General features: G+C 35.9%; 1 long non-coding RNA gene and 2 pseudogenes across 12 annotated transcripts; 2 read left to right on the top strand and 1 right to left on the bottom strand.

Moving 5' to 3' along the window:
* Positions 1-3,198: 3,198 nt before the first annotated feature.
* On the top strand, positions 3,199-4,016 carry LOC124429788 (annotated as a pseudogene).
* Positions 4,017-4,080: 64 nt separating this feature from the next.
* On the top strand, positions 4,081-4,849 carry LOC124429916 (annotated as a pseudogene).
* An 11,380-nt stretch (positions 4,850-16,229) lies between these two features.
* Positions 16,230-19,958, bottom strand: LOC124429917. 12 transcript variants are annotated; one of them, XR_006943595.1, is made up of 7 exons: positions 19,608-19,820; positions 18,407-19,503; positions 18,098-18,276; positions 17,932-18,024; positions 17,624-17,825; positions 17,344-17,455; positions 16,230-17,257 (listed from the first exon to the last, which is right to left on the bottom strand). It is a non-coding gene; the product is annotated as an uncharacterized LOC124429917 (long non-coding RNA). The 12 variants fall into 12 exon arrangements; XR_006943596.1 differs by lacking the exon at positions 17,344-17,455 and adding an exon at positions 19,855-19,958 and having other exon boundaries at positions 16,231-17,257; positions 19,608-19,768; XR_006943603.1 differs by lacking the exon at positions 17,344-17,455 and having other exon boundaries at positions 16,231-17,257; positions 18,407-18,860; positions 19,200-19,503.
* Positions 19,959-21,079: the final 1,121 nt, after the last annotated feature.

Genomic DNA, 21,079 nt, shown 5'->3' on the forward strand with positions numbered 1-21,079 from the left:
TAAAAATATCTGAACATTTCTTAAGCATAACGGCTTGCGTATATCTGATGTAATTGTCAATGAACGTCGCAAAATATTTTGCACCACTAATAAATCTGACATTAAATGGACCGCATATGTCAGAATGCACTAATTCGGCCCCGGCGTGAAAGTGTTAAACAATTGATAGTACAGCTAAAGTATTAAGCGGGTGGGACATCCACGCCACGACGGTGTTAGGTGGTGGTAGGGCAGGCTACTAGCCATCGTCAACCAGCAACTGCCAGGAGCTCGGGGTAGGCAATCTGATAATGCGGATAAGCTCCGGATAATGCGTCAGGAAGGGCACCACAGATAAGCGACCTGGCCTGCGGTGTATCTAATGCGCCAGGAAGGTTAGGAAGAGAAGAAAGCCACTTGGAGGAGTGGCAAAGGGCTGCCAGAGCCGTGGAGAGGATGCAGCGCTCCGGCTGGAAGTCTCCAATTTTGGTGAGAACACTCAAACGTGCGAGGCCCCATATTTACTCGTCAGAGGAAGAGGAGTTAGGAGTAGACATGGCCAGGTGGAACAAGGAAGTACCGGCAGAGACCCCTTTATCCCAGATGGAGACTTGTAGGTTACTGGAACTCGCCACGAAGCATACCCTAATATGCGGTAATGAGAGGAGAAAATGCACCAACATTAAGAGCTCTGTTTCGGGGAAGATGAAATGCTCCCATAATTATGCGATAGAAATACATAAAACCTTAATGAAGAGGTTTTAAGCAAGAGCAGGGGATCCTCCCTCAACCAAAGAGGCCATGGTGCAGTTAAAGACAGAGCTCAGGGCCTTGGAACTGCGCAATAGTGAGTTGACGGATGAAGTTGCCCGATCTTAAAAAAGATCAGAAGAAAAGATCGGTAAACCCCTTGGCTGAGAGGAGCCAACAACGACTCCGAAAATGCAGCAGTTAATCGATTCGATCAGGTTGATGAGCAGCAGCAGCTACAGCAGTTGCAATTTCCCTATCCTGTACCGAGGAGACGACGTACAGAGACGCACTCCTCCGGGTCAGTGAGAGGGTCAATCTCAAAGACCTGGGAATCGGCAGCATGTCATGTAGAAGAGGCCTCACGGGTACTTATATAGCTGGTATGAGGCAAAGGGGCAAACAAGAAGGCCGACCGGGTGGTGGAGGCCTTAAGGAGTGCCGTCCCAGGAGCGAAAGTTACTCGTCCCCTGCACACGAGCACTATAAGGTTGGTAGAACTGGATGCGTTCGCTAACGGGACCGTTATAAGGAACGCGCTTCTGGAGGTGCAATCTGGAACAGACCCCAACCTCATTAAGGTAGGAGAGATAAGGATTGTCAAGTGTAAATTAGGCGAGGCCACTGTCTTGGCTCCGGTGTCCGTCATCCGAGCGACCCTGGAGAGGGGAAAAATAAACGTGGTGTGGACATCAGTGAGGGTGCATGGACTCAGGCAGCTGCCCCTCAGATGCAACCGGTGCCTTGCGCGAGGACATGTCGCGGCAATGTGCCTGGCTACAAAGCCTAGGAAAGACCTATGCTACGTCTGTGGAAAACTGGGTCACTTGGTCAAAACATGTACGGATATAACAGCGTGTCCGGATTGTATAGATGCCGGCCGGAATCTCACTAACCACCGTGCCGGTGCTTGAGAGTGCCCGGTAGTGCCTCCCAGAAAATGGGTAGACAAGGTATTCGGGAGAGCACCAAATGTTTGCCCAGAAACAATCCAGAAACAATCCAAATCCGCATAAGGTCGCGAAAAAAATTACTCGCGGGACAGCGGAAGTGACCGAGAAGGAAAGGGTGCATGAAGACATGGAGGTGGAACACAGTGAACCGGGTACCTCAATAGGTGTAGAAGCAGCAGAGGAACTATAGACAATGTCCTATGCTGTTCTACAAATAAATATAAACCACGCGCGCCGTTCACAGGACTTGCTGGCACAGCGCATGCGCGAGGATAGAGTGGAGCTTGCGGTCATTGCAGAACCATGGTGGGGTTCCTCCGGGGGATGAGAGGTGGTTTTCATCCCTAGGAGGGAACTCATTATCCGCGGTGCTTGTGGGCAAGAGTAGAAGACCCTGTAGCCCGGTGCGTCGGGATCTTTTTTATGTAGCCGTCAAATGGGGGGACTCGCTGGTAGTTTCAGTCTACTTTCCTCCCAGCGAGAACATTAACATGTTTAGTAGACTACTTGATGAGCTCGAAGAGCTTTTAGGAACATTCCCCGCTCTCCCAGCATTGGTGGCTGGCGATTTTAATGCCCGGTTCAGCAGATGGGACCCGGAAGGCAGGAGTAACCGAAGGGGTGAGTTGCTCTGCGTCTGGGCCAATAGAATGAACCTAGGTTCGCTGAACCAGGTTGGCTGTCCCACGTGCGTTCGACCACAGGAATCGAGCATTATCGATCTAACGTGGAGCACGCTGGCAGCTGGCGTCCGCCTCTCGGACTGGAGGGTGGATGAGGCTGAGTCTCTGTCGGATCACCTGTATGTTAGTTATAGCTATAGGCACAAGGCTGCAGGGGTCCGAAATTCTCGGCCACAAGATAAAAAGCCCCCTCGTTGGATGAGGACTACTTGGTTGCGGCCCTCATTTCAGGGAAGTGGACGGGTAGAACTATGTGCGGGGGGAGAGCGGCCGGTGCGGACTGTGTGGACAAGCTGGTCAAGTGGGCACAGTCTACACTGAAACAAGCGTGCGACATGGCCATGTCTCGGGTGAGGGGACAAACCCGCGGTAGAAAAAGTGCTTACTATTGGTAGGACGAATTAACGAACCTTAGGGCTCTTGCGACAGCCACAGTAAATGAATGTAGATGGGTGAATGAAAGCAAGGCGAATACCGGCCTGGCTTACCGAGGAGGCGTACTGGGCGAATTTGTAATACGTTTATGCGCGATATCGCCCACCCCCTCTCTCCTCAGCGAGTTAGTATTAACACGTTCACACCGGGGCCGATTTTTATGTTCTTCGCCGTGAGGCGGCGCTCGAATTTTTGCCGCGTTTCATCTGGCGGCACGCGATTATTACTTGTTCAGCCCTGTATACAAGTTGTACGTTTGTTAATAGTATAGTGGTAATTTTGCTAGTTGTGTTACTCGTGCGGTTTTTTCATCCTAACCTCAGATTTCTGTCAGTAAGTATAACTCGAAAGGCAGTTAGAATGTTTTTTAATTTTGGCTCTTATAAATAATAGATAACATGGATATGGAAATAAGTGATTCGTCTGATGAATCTATCAATAGAAGAAGCAGGAGAAATGCATCAAGATTATGGAAACTTTCTTTCTCTTCAGATGAGGATTTTGTTAATATAAACAGAGAAGTGGACGAATGTTCTACAGAGGAAGAAGATTTGATTTCTAAATCAGAGAACGATAATCATGGTGAAGAATGGCAGGAAGTAAAAGAAAGAAATTCAGCAATAAATGAGTATTCGGAAAAAGAGGAATTTTTATATGAAAACACTGACTGTAATGATCCTTTTACTTTATACAAACTATTCTTCACAGATTGCATACTATAGAAGATAGTTGAAGAAATAAATAAATATGCTACGCAATGCATAAATAATTCTTCATCTAGCAATAGAATGCACCAACAGGCCTGGGAATCTGTTACAAGAGATGAAGTGAATACTTTTATTGGCATATTGCTTATTATGAGTGTAGTGCAATTACCAGAAATTAGATTATATTGGTCTAACAATGACATGTATGCGAACTCACGCATAAAAAATGCAATGAAACGTGACCGTTTTTTATCCATTCTTAAATTTTTACATTTTTCGGACAATATTACAGTCAGAACTGGAGATCGGTTGCACAAAATTCGAAACATTGTTGAAGCAATTATGGATACCTTTAAGAGTTCTATCAAACCTGGCAAAAATATCGTTATCGATGAAAGTATGGTCCCATGGAGAGGACATCTAGGGTTTCGTCAATATATCCTAGGCAAGCGACATAAGTATAGCGTAAAATTATACAAATTGTGTTTGCCTGAAGGTTACACTTATAATATTGAAATTTATACCGGGAAAAATGAAATGATCATTGAAAAATCACATTCTCATGATGTAGTAATGAGATTACTAAATGGCTTATTATTTGAGGGCCGCATACTATTTATTGATAATTATTATACAAGTGTCCCTTTGGGTGAAGAGTTTTTAGAGAACAATACATTTATTTGTGGTATTGTAAAAGTGAACAAAAAATTTCTACCACCGCAGGTAAAACAAAAACAAAAACGTGGTGGAATGATAAGTTTCGAAAATCGTAGCGATGTAAAATTTCTGAAATGGATTGACAAAAGACCAGTTTGTATGTTAACTATCTCAAAGAATCATCGATGTAAATTTGTGCAAGGAACAAATGGTAAAGTAAAGCCTGATGCTGTTTTTGATTATAATATTGCAAAAAAAAGACGTTGATTTATCAGATCAACTATTGGGGTATTATAGTTGTTTACGAAAAACTATTAAATGGTACCGAAAAATAATAATACAATTAATATGTCGAACCTCTCTTGTGAATGCCTGGTATATTCATAAAAAATGGGGCACTAGAAATATCAATTTGTTACAATTTAGGGAAGTTATTATTGATCACCTTTTGGCCAATGAACAAATATACCGTCATATAACATCACGTAAACATGTTCTTCAATCATATGAGGGATCTACAAGAGAATTCCGTAAACGCTGCAAGGAATGCTATAAAAATTTGTCCAAGAAAAAAGCCAGAAATTATGCCACTAACAAATCTACAAGAGTTAAAACGTATTGTGGTCATTGCAAGGGTCACCCAGCACTTTGCTTGAAATGTTTTAATAGATTACACAAAAAATAATAAATAATGATGATATAAATAAAGCAATGTTGAATTATTATGTTAATTTTGTAGAATTTGAGTTACATTTACAATCTGAACCATTATGTTTATGTTATTGAACAAAAGTTATGTTATTAAGTTATTAAGTATAATTGTAATTAAAAAAGAGTTTATAATAAATAAACGTTAATTTTTCAGCGTTTAATAACACAATCGAATGCGGGCCACCGGTGATACGCGCCGCCCGTTGAGACAGACTAGTGCGGGCCACCGGTGGCCCGCGCTGGCGTGAGCGTGTTAAAGAATTCTTATTATAGAGAGGCGAGCTCCCCAAAGAAAAGGAAAGGAACGGAAGGAAGCTAGAGAGAAAGAAAGAATAGTAAATGATATGTCAGAAGAACAAAGAAAAGAATAGCCACACACGACATTCACACACCATTCACACAATCCCTTTTAGTCGCCTCTTACGACAAGCAGGGAGTACTGTGGGAGTATTCTACTACCCCCTACCCACAGGAGGGACCCTTTTTTTTTGTTTCGTCAAGAGGAAAAACCTTCCTAGGTCCCCCGAGTCCGGTACTCAGGGTAGTGTCGGATTCAACCCGCCTGAGAATACTCCCAAGTTCGGATCGCCTACCGACTAAAAAACCTCCTGATCCTTATTACTAACACGCTGAGGAGAGAGGGGGTGGGCGGGATCACGTATATGGGTATTACAAATTCACCCAGTACCCCTCCTCGGTGAGCCAGGACGGTATTCGCCTTGCTCTCATTCATTCATCCATATTCATCCATATCACTACGGCGCACTCGACAGGGACGCACGAGCCCCCGGAGACGAAATTACTCACTCACTATATACATATTGGCCTGATCTCCACCCCATGGTGCTCTGACCAGGTCCATTCACGTTCGTATATGCACACTCACATCTAGAGAGAAGCGACGCTTGAGCTAGGCGCCGCCAAGTGCTGTGCAGAGCATGAGGTTTTCCAGCTTGAAGTCACCAATCCACGTAAGAAAGAATAAACGTTCGAGGCCCGTGATCTACTCCTCAGAGGAGGAGTCGGGGGTAGACTGGCTCGTTCTAGGTGATGGAGGACCGGCGTAGACCCCCGCCTTGTCTCAGGTGGAGACTGGTAGGGTACTCGATACCTTGAGGGAAGTTTCCATAGCGGCCGAAAGCGCTAGATTGAGTTGCCGCAATCTTAACCCAGTAACCATAAAGTAACTAAGGAAGGACTTAATAAGACTCTAAGGATGAGACCCAAATCTGAGCTGATGATCCTCCGTCAGCCAAGGAAACCATTGAGCAGCTGAAAGCGGAACTCAGGGTCATAGATCTGCGCAATAGGGAGAAGATGGAGGAGATAATTTGCCTCAAGAGGGTAATTAGAAGATGGAAAAAATTCTGGAAAACGCCTTGGCTGAGAAAAGCCAAGCAAGGACTCCGGATATAAACCACTCAGACGAGTCGGTAAGGGTACTGGTGGAGGCTGTCCGCAGGATCCAGCAACAGCTGCAGCAAGTACAGCAGCGGCAGCAAGTACAGCAGCGGCAGCAGCAGCTGCAGAGGCAGCAACAGCAGCAGCAACAGCGACAGCAGACATCGAGTGGAGCAGCGACTGGAGCTGGTGGGCCACACAAAGGCCCCACGCTCCGTGCTGAGTCCACTCGACCCCCTGCGAAACAGGTACGCCGTAGGATGATTTTGTACAAGTGCTTGGCTGAAAGAGGAGACGGGTCCAGAGGAGAGAAACAAATGCACTCTCTCTACTTACATCAAAGGATAAAGTCAGCGACTCTCAACCCTTGCGGGGACAGGCGGCCCCTAGGAAAAGAAGGAAGAGGACGAGTGGCGCGCAGCGAAGAAGGAAGGGGAGGCAAAGGGAAAGAGGAGACGACGTACAGAGACGCACTCGTTCGGGCCACAGAGGGGGTCAATCTCAAAGACCTGGGGATCGACGGTATGTCCTATAGGAGAGGCCTCACGGGTGCCTTTGTACGAGGCAAAGGGGCAAACGAGAAGGCCGACCGGGTGGCAGAGGTCTTAAATAGTGTCGTCCCAAGAGCGAAGATAACTCGCCCCTTGCGCACGAGCACCATAAGGTTGGTAGGACTGGATGCGTTCGCTAACGGGACCGTCATAAGGAACGCACTTCTGGAGGTGCAATCCGGAACAGACCTCAACCTCATTAAGGTAGAAGAGATCAGGATTGGCAGGGGTAGATTAGACGAGGCCATTGTCTCGGCGCCGGTTCCTGTCATCCGGGCGGCCCTGGAGAGGGGCAAACGACAGTGAAAGTGCACGAACTTAGACAGCGCCCCCTCAGATGCCAGCGGTGCCTTGCGCGCGGACATGTAGCGGCAATGTGCCCGGCTGCAAAGCCTAGGACAGACCCTTGCTACGTCTGTGGAAAACCGGGCCACTTGGCCAAAACGTGTACGGATAAGACAGCGTGTCCGGACTGTACAGATGCCGGCCGGAAGCCGACCAACCACCGTGCCGGTTCTTGGGAGTGCCCGGTAATGCCTCCCAGAAAATGGTGGACAAAGTGTTTGGGAGGGCACCAAATGTTTGCCCGGGACCCTGACGCAACCCTGATAGTTCCTGACTTAATTAATATGCTCTATTTTGGTGTTAAAAATAGACTGGCGTTCTGTTGATAGACCGGGAGTTCCTTATAGCACTCTTTTGATGGTCTTATCTTTACTGGTACCAGAATGCACCTGACGATATAAATCACTTTTCCCGTTGCCACGGCCATGTAACCGGCTCATTTCATTACATACGCGAACTCATCCAGGCACAATGTAGCCAGTGCCAAAGCGTTGTTTTTCCAATTTGCACTTTTGTTTTATGACATCATTTTATAATGCGGTCATCTGGTTCTTCATTGTCTATTCTAGGAAAACAAATTTTGAGTTCATGTAAACAAAAGATCAAGTTCCTCTACTAAAAGTTTTCTTTTTGATGCAAATCTTCAGCCTTTACGTGTTTCCAGTATAAACAATTTTGGATGTTCACTTTTTAATAATTTGTAACCGCATAAATAATTTCTAGTGCGAGCGTGACGTCATGCGTAGTCAACATATAGAATTCTTCTGCCTTTCTTAAAACTGTCAATTTTGTCGCTAAGCCCTTATATAGCACATTGTAATGCTCGAAGTTGCAGGCTGAATCAGTTGTCCAGAATGCATTACCCTCCTCGTCTGTGATACAAGTGCCTTCTGCGAAAGCGCATTTAGTTCCCTGTCGGAGAAATATGTCATTATCCTTGATTTTTACCGTACAAAGTATTCTTCTAGGTTGATCTTCACCGATTCTTGCACTACTATGTCGTTCCAAGTGCTATATGGGACGGCGTATTGAGTTCCAGTGCAAATAAATCCAGCCAACCGTGAATATAAATTCGGTCAACGTAACATTTCGATGTTCTGTAGTGTGGACTTTTAACCCAGATATTTGAAGTGTGGGAGTTATGCCTAAGATTGCTGTGTTGTACGCGGCTTTACACGATTCCGAGGACGTGTCCAACATATATACTTTTTTCCCGTTGTGGACTACGGACACGTGTGATGCCATTCTGAAACGTTATATCGTACGGTCCGCTTCCACATGACATTGATGCACATGCGTACGTTCGTTAGTCGGAATAGTTGTATATAAACCTACGTAGAATTCGGCATTTCGGTAGGGGCGTCACAATCCTTAGTGTCCAACAATGATAATGTTATAATATTGGTGATCGCTCCACCGCAGTCTCACCCCAGGAAGGCGGTTCAGATTTTTACCATAAGTAGCATCGATACCGCTACTGCTAATATTTTTCCCACGTCTCTGAAACAGTTTAAATTCCAATATTTGTTTGACTTAGTTTCGATTTCCTTAATTTGTTACAATTAAATATCTTTGTTTTTCCATTAATTTGTAATTTAATATTCTTGTGGAGAAGCATTTCTAGAATTTTGTGAGAGTCAATGTTCTGATTTCCAAATTTTAAGATGGATTCCTTTAAAAGAAATACTTCGTCTTCCATCTGTAATACTTGAGGATTTATTTTTTGTTCGTAATACCTTTTTGATCGTTTCTTGGCCTTCACAAGATTATGTCATGCTACCTATTGTGTATGATTAATTTTGTTTATTAATTTAGTGTAGTATTGAAAATACGTCTATTCCAAATTCTCATCTAATGGTTGGTCTAACGCTGGTATTTTAGCTGACTTTTCGAGAACTAGTTCATAAGGTACGAAACGAGTTCCCTCATGAGTACTGGTGTTATACGAGAACATCGTAAAACCTAATCATTTGTCCCAATCCTTTCCCTTCTTGACAAACGTTTTTATATATTCCATCAGTACATGGTGAGACCTTCCTATCAACTTGTTAGACTGCGGATAAGACGCTTTATTCTTATATTATTTTATTTTGAATTTTCGCGCAATTGCTTTTGTAAAAGAACTTAGAAAATTCGTACCTTTATCTGTAAAGATAGCGCGCGGTGCTCCGAATTTACAAATTAAGTCATTGATCATTATATTTGCTATGTCAATGGACGTGGTGATACAGAGGGTTGCTGCGATGGAGAACCTTTTAAGTTGATCTTGGATGATCAGTATAAATCTATTTCCCTTTGGAGTTTGAAGGAGAGGACCGACAATACTCATTGCTACTATATCGAATGTAGCACCTGGTTTGTCTGTTATTATCATCGGGTATTTATTATTTATTCTAACCAATTTTTGATAGTTGGCATTCTAAAGAATTTTGAATAAAAAGTTGTATTTGTTCCTTCATATTTTTCCAATAATAATGTTGTCTTATTCTGTTGTAAGTTTTTGTTACCTCTTTATGTATACTCCTAATGCGTGATATTTTCGTATTAGATCCTCCTTCTTATGTTTCTCAGGTGTTTTTGTCAAATTTTTACAAATGCAAATCGTACAAGATTCTCCATTAAACATGTCTCCTAGTCCTTTTTTGATGTATTGCCATGGTACATTATCAACTTTGATTGTCTTTGAAATAGATATCGTACAAAGATCCAGCTCTCGTGGTACCAATAATAGCGATACGAGTGCGGAATCTTGTATTTCATCACTTAACATTATCTTGTCCGTTTCCTTAAGGAGTAGAGATATTAATTTGTTCTTTCAGAAATTTGTTACTCTTGCAGGTCCCAGCATTAGATTTTTATATTGAAGAAGCTTTCCGAGTTTGGCCAATTGTTTAGCTCCTTCATCATAAAGAATTCAGCGCATAGTTGATGAAGATCGCTAAAGTGTCTTTTTTGATCGAAATTTGATCGTGTGATTCTACCATATTCCACGAATCCCTATATGTTTCCTCTGAATGAGGCGATATAATGTACGGACACGAGGCAGGATCAAACATACCTTCTGAGCTAGTATACGAATCGTCGTCTCTTTGATTGGGGCGGAGAGAGATATTGGAACAACCACCTGACGCCTCATGCAACACTTATCTTATTTCTGATTTATCACCATTTACCTGGTTTATACAGATGTTTAATGGCGTCGAAATTCCTACTGGTGGTTCTTCTTTCAATTTTAATGTTTGTTCATTTATCTTTGGTCTGATTGAATACAAAGATTTGTCATATGATGCTTCGTTTGATGGACGAATAGTTAAGATCTACATAGTTTCTGGAGGATTCCGAGATAGAGCATTCGCGTTTGTCTTAACAGTTCCCGATTACTAGATGATATTGAAATTATATTCAGCTAATTTAAGAGCCCATTTAGTTAGTCGAGAAGTTGGATCTTTAATTAACTTTAGCCCTACTAATCTCTCTCTCTCTCTCTCTCTCTCTCACTCTCTCTCTCCCTCTCTGCCTCCCTCGTTTTTGACGATCAAATGATTCCGTTATAAGTAATTCTTTCTGTTCTAACCTCGATGATTTCGATTGTTACTAATCATTTTACACAACTATCACACCAAGTATCCATATAAGACTAGTTTAGTTCCTCCTGTTTCCAAATGTTCTTTTTAGAAAATAATAAAATTTCCAAGCTAACCCAAAACTATGATAGAAGTAAACCAGTAAGGAACCAACTAACTATACAACAAAGTATCCATACAACTAAGCAAACGAATAACCAAAAGCACAAACAAACAAGCAAGCAAACAAGTGAGCGAACAAGCAAGCAGCAGAAAGCAGTCGCGAGATCGAACCGATAATATATCTCCATTGTTCCAGCGTAGTAGCGGTAGTGATAATAAACCCAACTTACGAGTGACCATGCTAAGATGAACGAGGAAACACAGTGTACGTGAGTCTAAAGAAAAAGAAAGAAAGAAAGAAAATGAGAAAGAGAGAGACAGAGAATGAAATTGGAGTTAAAGAGCTGCAAGGATTGTTTTGGCTGGTGCACAACGACAGAGACAAAAAAACAGAGCCAGAGAGGATGCGGGAGATAATGCATGCCGCTAGTAGAAACTTAGACATAACTTGTTTTCGAATGATTGTACGTCGGCGCCGCATGCATAGAAAGAAAAGAAATAATGAAAATAGTAAAAATAAGAATTGCAAAAAAAATTGCACCAAAGAATAGGAGGGCAATATTTTTATTTCAAACAAGGAACAATCTCACTCAGTAAATAACTACGTAAGATTTCATCAAAATTATAGATCAGGAAGAAGAAAAAGAAGAAGAGAAAGGGAAGTGGTAATTGACAGTGACAATGACGATGGCGGTAGCAATGGTGGTGGCTTTGCTCGAAAAAATAGAATAATTCTGTTAGAAAAAGAAGTTATGCTATTGGAGATTAACAATGCCACGTTTTGTAAACGTATGTAACCGTAACAATGGCATCTTTCGCATTACTCACATTGCGACCCATTCTACCGGCAAACAGTTGTTTCTCGTCCCATTGCGTGCACCGTAGCCAGGACAGTAGATAAGGGTGGAAAGGGTCGATGAGTCGCAGGAGGAGAGAGAGATAGATAGATAAATACCAGTAATACAAAGATTTTAGGCTTAAATACATTCTTCCAATATTTGTTTACGCAGTGCGTTTATTAACTTATTCTGTGAAATTACCCACTACTTCTAGAGACTACAGCAGTATAAATATCTATATGGAAAAATGTTATCATTTTCGTTTTATTTGTTCTGAATTTTTTTTATCAAAGTATAGGATAAAACGATAAGGAGATAATAATTAAATCGTTAAGGGTAAATCTTAATCAAAATTAAAAAAAAAATCAGTCGAGTTATCGATATATATATATAATATATATATATTTTTTTTTATATCCGATCATCAACGGAGAACGTAAGGGTACAAGAGTCCCTTCTCTGCACGAAATTGCGAGTACGCACCAATTAAAGCCTTAACCATGCCGAGCCTCGAGTTGAGCGCCGCGCTTTTACTCGTACGATTGCACAAAGTAGTGCAAAAGGCGTTGCCAATCATGCACATTGCAAAAAGTATCTTCTGGACGGACTCGATTATCTGTCTGTCCTGGATTGACACTTCTCCTCATGTGCTTAAAACCTTTGTGACAAACAGATTTGCAGAAATTAGATGCATAGAAGTGGCGCTAAGTGGGTCTATATAGCGCAGACAACAAGGACGAGACGAGGGATATTTTTCCGTGCAAATCGACTGCCATCGCCGGTCCGGTGCGAAACGTGCATCTAAAATCGGTTTCGTAGTAGCGCCCATACGACGCAATACAAAACAAATAGTATTATTTCGTTGTCTGGACATTATAAGGAATGATAAGATAAAAAAAGAATTACCGCTTTCTATCAGGAAGAATAGAAGACAGCTTACGATTTTTTATTACGAGTACCTTCTGCCTGAAATCGTTTATTCCTGTAAAGCTTGTATTCTTCCAACGAGTATTTTAAAAATACAATGTACTTATAAAAGTTTATCATAGATATCCAAATAGTAACATGTCACCATTGATTTTTTTATTAAAAAGTAGAATGTATATATTATACATAATATTCAAATATGTTTTTATTACTATTATTATGTTACATTGTCATTTGATGTAATAATAATAGTAATACTTGTAGTACAGAATGGATTAGTCCTATCGGGGTAAACCATTTAAAAAAAGCGCTAAGAGTTTTACCTCATAATAATATTTTGATTTCTGTAATAATATTTAATATTTAAATATTCACTAATTATTATTTTTTACAAAATGTTAGATAAAATCTTGTTTTTGTATCGTATATTTATATACTACTTATTATAAGTATTATTCTAAATATATTTATTATTATTTATGTATTTATCGTAAAATTTATGTGAGTCGTTTCTAGTACAACCCTATCAAAGAAGGATATTTATATATATCAAACCAATCGTCGAAATACTTCGAATGAAAGATAAGGAACAGCTTTAAAAAAATTCTCTCCCTGTGTGTTTGCAAAAATTTACACTATGAATTCTTAAGACCTCATTCAAAAGATAAAGTTTTTTTAGATGAGATTTTCATGTACGATTTTGGAAAAATTTCATCTTCTGTGCAAAAATCATCTAGAAAAAAATAATTTGCAAAAGTAATTTTCACGCATATAGAAACTTGTTTCGAAAATCGGAACCGAGAATATCGTGTAGAAAATCTTCATTTTTCGAATGAGTTGTTAATCATTACAATCAAACATAAATTGCGATCAGGAGAATTTATGGTGTAAACCATTGCAACATGGAGCATAGATTTCATGCAGATATGCTTGTTTCGACATCCTATATCGAGAAAATAAGGTATATGAATCACATCTAATTTTAACTCATCACGTTACTTCGAAAAATCAAGCAATAGAGTTTTAAAAAATTATATTTTTTAAACAAATATATAATATCACTAATTAATTACAATCAATGAAAATTATTATTTTATATAATGAAATGTTTATATAAAGATTACGTTTCTGTAGTCCTCTCGCGTGTTGCTTCTTTTAGACCATTTTGGGTACAGTCTGCTATTTTTGATTTGACCATACATATTCTGTTGTTATTCCAAAATATTTTATTTAAGTATATATATATATATATATATATATATATATATATATATATATATATATTTATTATATATATATATATATATATATATATATATATATATATATACACAATAAGTATTTAATTATAATATATATTTAGAAATTCATTATTATTTCTATCGAATCCGCATAATGATATTTACAATAAATAATATTATCACCAATTTATTATTATAACGCATTGTTTTAAACAGCAAGAACAATATGGAAAAATCAACGAAAGAAGAAGATTTACAATCCTTTTTGAAATATAATGTAAATATATCTAGTATATTTAGTATCTCTTCTAAATAATATAATCTAAATAATAATATCACCAATTTATTATTATAATGAATTGTTTCAGGCACATGCAAAAAAAGCTGCACGTAACCTTTGTTAAAGATGAAAAGAGTCCGAACGTCTATTTACAACGTCTATCGCACGTTTCGTTTCTTTTACGAAATACGTATTCCGTAATCTTTTATACTAGTTGTTCTGTAAAAATTATGAAACATACATTGATGTTTCATTATCAGTTTTGCGCGCCGTACTTATTACACAAACGTACATAACGATTCGATGATTCGGGAGAAATGTCAATTTTCTTAATGTGCATTTTATTCTTTTTTTCGCATTATCACTGAAGTCATACATCTTGAACGATATTGGACAAACAACTTTGTGTTCAATCATTTCTTGCCATTATCTGGTAATTTTGAAGAATAATTTTCACGCCACTACATGAAAGTCTGTTCTCTTTATTTCGTGATACAGTATGTGAATTGTTTGCAAATGCTTTTGAGAAGTAAGAAGAATTGCTTGTACCAAATAGATCACAATGACATATAGGGCTCATAAGATGTGGTACTATATCGTGGAAAGATTGTGAAGAAATATTGTTAACGCACCGTATCATGTTTATGGCAATCATGCCACTTGCGTGATTAGAGATTATTTTTGCAATGGAAATTAATTTACATTACGTGACTCATTAGTATTATAAATTCGAAAGGAACACATAACTTATCAAATAAAGATCTGAACATATATTAACACATAACGTACGAATATTTGTAAATATCTTTTTATAAGTAAATTTTTAAACATCTGTTTATATATCTTGCAATAATATTGTTAATATTTTTGTATTTATTGTATATAATTAAACTAACGTAGGTTGTACATCTACATAGATTTGATTCTATAGTCTTAAAACTAACAGATAATTCGTCGTTTCGGCAGGAAAACTCATATTTTCCAATATATATTAAATACAGCTATTAATTTCTTCAAAATAATGTAGTGCAATAACTAATTTTAAATTTTTCAGCCAGTAAGTCTTGATGATTGACGATGGATGAGAGGCCAATATCACTCGTGTCATTTATGAAATTTAATCCTATTTGTACGAGAATGTAATCGAAAGTTAGACGAAGAGAATGCACGTGATCATATAAAGCTAAGGTGGTCACTTGCCGTTATTATTTTTCATCCATAATGGTATCAGTTGAATTTATTTTAAAATGAAGTAAAAAATATTACAATATCACAAATATAATTTGCTTTATTATAATTTAACCCTTATCACTCCAAATGTATTTTTCAGGTATTACATTGACTATTTTATTCCTTATTAAGTTTACTTTTCGATCGCTCAATTGTATCTCTAAATTCCGTATACTCCTTATTCACATCTTAGTTAATCTTTTTTTTTTATTTTATTCTAAACGCATCCATTTCACTTTAATGACAAAAAAGAAAAAAATTATTTGCTGCTAATTTGGGAAGATAAGCGAATTATAATCATAGAAAAAGTTTCAAAATCGAATATGATAATTGATTATTATCGAAATTATATATTTCTTGAAAATGTATAAAGATTGTTCTAAAATGATTTGAAGATTATTACTTGCATGTTATGGTCGCATTTAAAGTAAGATATTCCAAACCTAATAAGCAAGCATATATTAAAGATAGTTGCCGATCATTAGTTGTACTAAATAATCCCAGTGATAATAGTTAAAGTTTGTTGTAAGTTCTTAATGGAAAATACTATTTTAAATTACTACCTTTCTAATAGCCTCTGAATACTTTGCATAAAATAATGCTATCTTTAATTAAATTCCCTATTTTATAATATAAATATATATATTGTAAAATTTCGTAATATTTGCAGTATAATATATTGTAAAACCTCTGTATTACGACTTTTAAATATAAGTTATTGGAAGTGATAATACAGGACTTTCAATATAAAGATTTTAAATATAAATTATAGAAAATTGTTTATTATTAATAAAATATAAACTGTATTTACACAAAAAAAAAAACTATCAAAGCATAATTTTATACCTTTTACACTTTATAAATAAGTCAAGATAAATATAAAATTCTCCACAATACTTATATTGCCTATTTACACAATATAAATATAATAATAATACAAAAGATATAAATTATTTTTAATTGTCCGATTCTAATTGTTAATTTTCATTTTGAGCAGTTTCATTAGAAATTTTTTGCTTTATCCACGCTTTCGCTAATGCCAAGAAGTTAAGATTTGCTCTTGGATATTCCTCTTCTGAGAATATGAAGTCGAATTCTTTTTCTCGAAGCCAAATATCTTCTATTTAATACAGATTAGTTTTAATATAAATTAAGAATACTTCTTTTCAATTTAAATTCGTCCAAAACTATTTAATGTTATTCTACTATTTAACATTATCAACATCATCTTCCGATGGAGAATTAACTAATTCAAATTTAGCATAAGCTATCCAAACGCGTGTATTATAATGTAAGAAGATTTATAAATTAAGTTTTATATATATATATATAATCATACCATGAAATCACGCTTACTTTGACATGAACATTTCGTTCTAATAATCTCTCAAATAGTTGTCTGGTATTTCCTATTTCATCCTGTATATTTCAAAATCTATATATGACTTCCATAAAAGTTCAGGCATATTCAAACTAATAATACAAATAATAAAAATATTAAACATGTTTTTGATAAAAAATAAAAATAAATGTAAAAGACAGGTTTAATTACATTTAGTAGTAATTTATAAAAATATAACTTAATTCGCCTAAGACACAGCTAATTCATAAATAGCACTAGTACGGTCAAAGTCTCCTAATAAAGTTTCTAATTATTTTAGAAACTTTATAGACATTATAACAATTAAATAAATATAAATACAATAAAACATAAGATAAATGTAACTATAGTTTTCTTTCATTTACATTGTGCAGTTTTGAAGTGCAAATTCAAATAATTTTTCATACAGAATCCTGCATCTGTCAAATTTTCTACATTGTACCTCTAAATCATTGTAACCACGGAACAATTTGTCTTTGGGATACACATCCAATACCATACCTTGAAATAAATGAAATTAAATAGTTAAAAATACAATAATTCAATACTTATAAATAATAAAAAAAATTATTATAATAATAGCATACTAATGTTTTTCTCGCTACAATAAAATTTTTTTGTTGTATTTCGAAATATGCATAACATAGCCATATCTTAGAAAATGTGAAATCTTTATGTAGAATAAGATCTAAACTGATTCTAAAAAATAAAAAAATATTATAAAATTTTATCTTTATGTAATATCTTATTTTTATACTAACTCTAGTAACTTTAATTTGGGTGAAGTGATACGAAAATATGTTTCTTTGTGAACAAAGAAATGAATCTTTATTTATTAATCGCTACTTAACTGCTAATTAATCTTACCTGTGAACAAAGAAACGACAATTCACGTTTATTGTTCACTCTGTTAAATTTTATTTACTAATTATTACTCTCGTCTACGATCTATTTCTTACTGTTCGTTTCTCTCCCCAAATCTTAACGGCTTGATTTGTAGGTAACAAAAGAATTTATAGATAACGAAAGACAAAGGAAGGGCGGGCCATGAGACGCGCGGCAAATCTACCTGAAGAAAGTATACTTTCTTTACATTTATATGCAACAATAAAGTATTATAAAGCTCTATAAAACTCTTTATATATAACAATAATTTTATATAAGATAAACTGTACCTGAAACTTGACGACATTTACCTATAACTTCCAGGTCAATTTCTTCATACAAAGCATAATTTATGTACAGATAGATATATCGTTTCCATGCTCCTATAAAAAATTTATTTAATGGAAAGGAACTTCAATTTGACTTCAGAATTGTTAAAATGTAAATATTCATTACCTTAGTAGAAGGGCAATTTGCTATAGCTCGTTCATACGCTCTTAATACATTATGATTTTCTTTAGATTTTACTAATCTCAGATAGTCAAACCAAGCATCATAGTTGGAAGAATTTTCAAGAACCTTGACTTCTGGTTCATATTGATATTTTCTTTTACTAATTATTACATCTTCAATACCTATTTAAAAATGTTATGAAATTTGTGTTATTTTTTTATAAATTTATACAAATTAATATTAATACTTATAACTTTTTAATTCATATTTCGTATTAAATAAATATTAATCTTTATAGTATGAATTACTTACAAAATCACCATATTTCTTTTCATGTATGACATATGCATTAAATATTTTTTTTGTTCTTATTTTTGAAATATTGTCTAAAGCATACTTAGAGATTATTTTTGCTCTATCATGCTATCAAAGAAATATTAAAATTATACTTAATATAACAGAGATACTAAATATATTGTTATTTTAAAATAATACTTCTTTCTGTCCTTCTTCAAATCTTGCAAATGCTATAAATAGCTTTTCATCTAAGTTCTCATCTCCGAAAAAGTTTATAACACCTTCATAAACTTTGCGTTCTAAATTTTTTACAGAACTATATATCTCTCTATACAAATATATATCTCTACCTAGCTTATTGTATTTCTTTATATAGTAATTCATATTTAATATATGTTTACTATGCCTGTTAGTCAGGTCCCCATTCCATCCATCGCTCAAAAACTTGACGTGCTTCTATAATAAATCTCTATAAAATCAAGTTACATAATAAAAAATAATCCCTAATTTTATATCAAACCTTACCAGTAATATTTTCTAACATTTCTTCCATATATGTATATTTGTATCAAAATTGATTTGTTGTATGTAAAACTATGACTGCACGATCTAATAAATTTCTAGCATAATATATTTACTTATTGTGCATTTCTGTTTCAATATAATATAGCCATAATTTAATGTTTCTATGATCAACATCTAGCGCACGTTCATATACAGATTTAAAATAAATTGGACATATAAAACCTTGAAATATTTCTAATACAACAAAGACTATAAAATGTACTATTTTTTGTATTTAAAGTACCTTTCTCTCTGCATTGTTTCTGACTTTCTTCCCATCGGGCATATTTCATCCGATTCGTTATAACCATATGATTCTTACACATATTGTCGTCATAGATATTTCATTTTCCATGTTGATAATCAGCCAATTTATGGGGATCTTATATTTTCTGCTTAGGCGGCTAAAAGGGAATACTTACAAGTGAATTGTTCTCTACGTAAAATTATAGATAGGTTTAACATTATTGCATAAAGATTTTTTTCTTTGCTTCTCTTAATAGCTGTTTTGCTATTATTTAAATTTTCTCGAGTGCTTTGTTTTTCTCCTAAAAAAAATTTTAATTGTGAATAAATATTACAATTATAAGTTGTGTATGCTATAATTTATAATTACAAAATAAAATATACTAATGTATAATAATCATTTTACCTTAGCCACTTTGGGCATTTTTTGTGATTTTTCCGTTACAATGGTTAATCGTTATTCTAACCAAATAAACACAACTTTGTCTACGCTCACGTGAAAACAGTCTGGCAACTGATTTGTTCTACGTCGTACATATCGCATATGATCTTTTAACCTTTTAGTTACTAAATGCCATCGTGAAGAAATAATATGGAAACAAATACATAACGACCATAAGGTAATAAGACAATGATAGCGGATGAAAACCTACTTTTCATGATATGTTGTTTTCTTTTCCACTGCGTTGTCGTCGCTGCAGCGGCAACTTTAAACAACTTTGTATTTTTATACATATAGGGAGATATTTCGATATCTGCTTATTCTAATCGATCTGGTGAAATACTCCTGAAGTAGCTGGTAGCTTATTGTAAAAACAACTTAGAATTGCTAAAAGCTCTTATTAAAAATTGCTTAGAGTGCAAAGGATTAGTCTTATCTATCGTTGGGTAGTAGTCATGGGTTGAAATTATCAAGGACAGGATTTGTTGAGAGTTTGCGCATAAAATCATCACATAAAATGACGCTTTTTACTCTTTTTGTTACCATAAATCACCGTCAACATATGTATCATGATGTATATAATATAAGTATATTTTTCCATTTTTTCTTATTACTATTCTTATTATTATATTATTATATTACATATTATTATTACAGTAATAGTAATAGTAATAGTAATAATATGAAGTGAAGTCCTACAGAGGGAACCATAACAAAATAGCACTGGGAGAAAAATCTCGTAATGTGGAAATGAACTCGTGTTTTGATCTTTTTTAAAAATAATATATAATATATATGTTTACTATAATATATATTCTTCATACGCATGTCATCGAACAAAATTATACTGCTGTGTGCTATTCGACAGAGATCACCATCAGAAATTCAACCATCATTGGAGAAAATATAAGAGATTGAACAGCAACACCGTACTAAATTATAAAATTATCAATCTAGATGCTTGTCAATGTGCGATACATTGCTCATAGAATCTCTATCTTTTTAATCTATAAAATTTATAAGGAATTATAAATTTTTCCAAAATTTAACAATATTTTAGAAATTCGAATACTACTTCGAAAGCTTATTAAAATAACCGATTGCATTACCGTAGCTTCTCTGTGAAACGCATTTCTTTGCGTTTAAAAATATTTAGAAAATTTGACCATCGGCTATTTATGTACACAGACGAACTATTTCACAGATAAAAACATACTATAATCGATCGTGTATATAATGATCAGTAGAGAGGATACAAGCTTCTCTTCCGTCGCAAATGTCTAGTATTAAACTTTTTCATCGCGAATAATGTCGAAAACATCATTTACTTCAGCAACGAGAACAGGAGTAATTTTTTACCAATTTTAATGAAGGAGGTCTTATTTTAAACATGAATCTACTGAAAGCTTTTTTAAAAATTCGGAAAAATTAAGTCC

This window comes from Vespa crabro, chromosome 16 (genome assembly GCF_910589235.1).
Source record: "Vespa crabro chromosome 16, iyVesCrab1.2, whole genome shotgun sequence".
Classification (NCBI taxonomy): Eukaryota; Metazoa; Arthropoda; class Insecta; order Hymenoptera; family Vespidae; genus Vespa; species Vespa crabro.